This window comes from Lissotriton vulgaris, chromosome 4_1, assembly GCF_964263255.1.
Source record: "Lissotriton vulgaris chromosome 4_1, aLisVul1.2, whole genome shotgun sequence".
Lineage (NCBI taxonomy): Eukaryota > Metazoa > Chordata > Amphibia > Caudata > Salamandridae > Lissotriton > Lissotriton vulgaris.
Window position 1 is genome coordinate 1,211,501,830 of NC_141691.1, and position 4,839 is coordinate 1,211,506,668.

Here is a 4,839-nt window from a genome sequence, read left to right on the forward strand (position 1 = left end):
GTCAATACGGACATCCAGGGCCTTAAAGCCAGCACGCCATCTCCTGCAGAAAGGAGCCAATCTGGGTGGAGGACTCATCAGAGGCCGACGTTTTCTGCCCTCTTTCCGCCATTTCTCCAGGTTGGTCCTGTACTGTGTCTGAGACTTTCTCAAAAGGAAGTATGCGCTGTTTCGGATCTTTACGGCTCATGCCGCAAACTAACATGCAACACTGGACCTGAGGTGCAGATGCAGGGTGCTGGTTTTGTAAGCAGGGAGTGCCAGGTACAACAAACTGGAAACAATAACAGTCGAGTTTTCACTGAGGAATGTGGCAACTCATATGGGTATTTCATAAATGTCAAGGTGGAGTGCAGGCAGCTGGGACTAATTTGCAGGGGGTAGGCCACAGGCTCCGTTACGGCTGGTTTCAGGTGCTGGTCCGGTCAATTTGGTGTCTTGGCTTTCTATCTTGAGTTGAGAGGGTCTGTTCGCAGGACCAAAAGAACCTTCCTCCTCGGATTCCTGCATTTCCAACAGATGTGATGGAGGAAGTGGTGAGACTTTGCTCCAGGTTGCCAAATTTGATGATAACCTTCCTGTATCAGGCATAACTGAGAATCTTTTTCTCTCCATCGACGAGCCAGTCAACAGTGAAAACCTTTTTATAGACACAGTCAATGATCTTTGAGTATTTGCTGACTGGAATGCCATCATCGTCCAGGGCGTCGACAGCAATATTGTCAATGGTGCCGTCGTCGTGACCACCATAGACGAGACAGTCGTCATCGTCAAAGTTGCCGTGGACGATGCTGCAGTCGTCCGAGTAACCGGCGTAGACACCTTCACTCTCATCGACGATGTTGAAGTCGATGGGTCCGTTGACGGAGCCTTTTTCTCCACAGACTTCTTATGAGTGTGAGGCACAGTGGAAGAAAACATTTTAGGAACACCTTCAGGAGGTTGCAATTCCGGCGCTCTGTCCTTAGATTTACTGACTTTCAGTTTTTAAAACAGTAGGCTCTAATTTAATTTTTGGAGTGGAATGAGCCTCTTCAGCCTCTGAACCAGATTCTGATTTAGATTTCTTTTTCTGAAGCCACAGAAGCAAACATGCCTCTCTAACCTTGAGAGTTTTGGCAGATAAAGTCCTGCAATGCTTACACTCCTTAGGAACATGTTTTGGATGTAAGCAATATAAACAATCTTCAGGTCCTCAGAGAAGAGTCTAGCCTTCACACAAGATCTACATGGTCTGAACAGCCTCCTCTTAGAGCCTTCAGACATCTTGCTAAATAAAGAAAATAACAATACCTCTATTCCAGAGAAATACTGAGATGAAAGCCAGGTCAAAAGTTCACCAGTGAGAGAAAAACTAAGCAGAGCTCAGGGAGACTCCTTCTCACACGACGTGCAGTAGGAAATCTGAGGAATGGTGGCTCTGCAAGAGATTGTGATCTCAGGGCTGATGTCTCATTGGCTGACCTTTGGACCATATAATGATGGTTAAGGGTTACCAAAGTATAATGCATTTGTATTGGTTTTTCATAGTTTTTTTCTTTTGTACTGCTATAGTGCTAATACAGTGAGACTGCCACCATGACGACGGAGAAGATTCAAAGATTTGAATCTATGAAAGATTAAATGCTGGAGAAATGCATACCTCACCCCGGTCCCTCACTAAAACGACAGAGCATCCACCATCCAAACACCCTCTGACTGGCAGAGAGCAAAACCTCTCTCAAAAGGCGTCTCCTGGGTCCCAAACAGGTCCACCACTGGCACTCCAAACTTCTTCATGAGGACCTCAAACACCTTTCGCCCAAACACATTTGCGACAGGGAGTTAAACAACCTGCACAAATGATCTGCTTCCGAGTTCAAAACCCTAGGAAGATGCATCAACCTCAGTGACAACAAATTAATCTCTGCCCACTGGCAAATCTGCTGAGCTAATAAGTTCAGAGAAGCCACTTTCGCACTCGACTGGTGGGGGTCACAGCACACCACCACATTATTGTCTATCTTACAGAACATCCTGAAGCAGGATCCATGGTAGAAAATGAACCAGGGCCAGCTGGACCGCCTCAACTCCCTCCAGCTGGAAGACATCCGAGCCTCCTGGACCGACCAGATGCCCTGAACTGAATCCTCTCCTATCACAGCACCCCAACCTTGTGGGATCAGTCATCAGAACTAACCTGTCCTGGAGCACAAACGGAGAACCCTTCATGAGATTCCCCACTTCCAACCGGAGGTCTAACTCTTAGGAGATACTGGACCCCCCAGAATCAACTGGCCGTAATCCTGAGACCCTGGACACCAAAGGCAAAGGATGTGATTCGCCTGGGGGTATAAGTGCAACCTGGTCCAAGGAACAATCATGACAGTAGCGGCCATTAACCCTGTATCCTCAGCCACCGCCATTCTGTGGAAACTTAAGGGGTCAAAACTGCTGTCAGTTCTTTCACAAGACAACCTGCGAGTTTTGGAAAGGAAGACCTTCTTCATCCTTATGTTGAAGAACCTTGCAATGAACCTCAGTTCCTGAGTGAGAATCTAATGGGTCTTCTCCAAGTTCAGAATCCACCCGGACCTCTGTAGGAGACTGCAGATATCTTGAGTTTGAGCCTTAGGGAAAGAGGAGGAAGAGATCAACCAGTCATCCAAGTATGGAAACATCTGTATCCCCTGTGCATGTAATAACCCCACCAAAGGAGCCATCACCTTGGTAAGCACCACAGGTGAAACAGAGAGACCAAAGGGCAATATCTGAAAGTGGAAATGCTTGCCGCCCACACAAACCTCAGAAACTGCAGCAAGTCCCTGGGAACCGGCACATGAAAACATGGGTAGCCTCAGATCAAGAGATGTGAGAAAGTCTCCTGGACAGGCAGGGCAGACTCAACTAGAGCGTCAACATCTTGAAGGACCGGAAAGGAATGCACAAATTCACAGCTTTCAAATCAACACAGATCGGAAATCTCCATTTGGCTTTCTGTTCATAAAATGTATAGAGTAAGCCCCTTTTCCCTGTTGCACCATAGGGACCCTCACAATGGCCCCCTTGTTCAACAGGTCCTGAACCCTATTCAACAGAGCCCAACTCTTGACCAGTGAACTTGGAACAGGGAAAAAATGGAAAACTTCCAAAGGACTCTCCACAAAGTTCAACATAGAGATCAATCGGTGCACCAACACAAAAATAATATAATACAAAGTCGGTATCCAAAGTTTGCCCTTCCAGTTCTCTTATTTATTGGAAACACAATTCAAGCAGCAGATAGACCAGCCAACGTGTTTAGTTCAATACAATGGACTTCTTCATGGTGAAAGCAAATGTGTCTCAGGATAAGCGGACATTCTCTCGCTGATTGATAAATGTGACCAGAAATCAGATAGGACAATCACTCCAGTGGTAGTATAGAATCCTTTCAAGCAGCTGTGTCCTAGGATCAGATCATATATACAAAAGAGCTGTTAGGGGATAAAGATCAGGTTGCCCCCCACTCACGGAATTACAACGCTAAATAGACCTGATCTTTAGGTGAACAAAATACTCTGAGATCCCTCCATCAATCTAGGGTCACCCAAATTTGTGTGACTGAACAGCGGCTACACTTACACTGTCTATTCTAGGGAATCCCAAGTCATCTGTTATTCTCTCTTAAAAAGTGTTTATGGGCTCTGTCTCCCATAGTCTGTACCACCCTGTAGTGTGGATAACAAAACCAGTAGAGAAGAAGAAAAAGTGGTGAAGAAGGATGGCAGTGCCTCACGGGAGTAACACCATGGGAGTTTGCAGATTGGTTCTGAACTGCATCCTCAGGTTCTCATCATCAGCAACTGCCAGTCCATGAAAAAATTGTGGTGAGATAAGAAAAGAAACAACGTGCTCAGTGTGGTGTATCGTGGTGCCAGCACTCAAGATATCTTATCTGCGTGCCCGGAAGTACCAAGCCTGTAAGGAGTAGCAGGATCTAGACTTGAATACAGCTATTCCATATAAAAAAGAGGTAGACATCGACTAACTATCCTTTTTTATTATGCGCTACTGGTCTGCTCACATTAAAACCAAGACACACTGTTGCCTACTACCTATTCAGTTATAGAGGGCCAACATGTTTCATTGCCAAAGAAAACTCACGGCAATTTCATCAGGGCAAGGGTCAGTTTTCGCCACACTGCACCAATATTTGTATATTTTATACCTGCGGGAGACAGACAACACAACATATCACAGTCGGCACTAAGTATAACATATAGTTTAATACATGTGGGAGCCATCTTCATCTCGAGAATATATTTACCAGGTAGTTGCCCATCTCGGGCATACCTGTAACCCCCTCTGTTTGTGAATGTGTACTGATCCACACTCACACAGTTAGTCCCGCCTGCTGCTAAGCGTTAGCCTGTGGAGGGATACAGAAATAAATTACTTGATCAAGTTATAACAATGAGCTCACTCTTTTTTTTAAAACTATGTTAACTCGTTTCTTGAAAAAACACAAAAAGGAAAACGTGTTACAAATTTAACCTAAAGCGTTTGCTGATTTGTATCCCCATTTAACCTCAGTAATGTCATCCCTGTATGAATTGCTCGCGGTATGTATGTAGCCGGCCAATGGGGGAAAACCTATTGCTTCTATAATTTATCTCTCGAAGAAGCAGTCAGGTTAAACTACTTCGCGAGAGATAAAAAATTAGGTTCAAAATAACATTTCAAGTCCAAGCCCTGTGTTCCGATGATTACCGTGTGCGCGCGAGTGTCTGGCATCTGCTCAGCACATCGTGGTCACGGGCCTGGGGCTTGAAACGTTATTTCAAGTCCCAGGCCCGTATCCGGTGTCAGTGGAAACAA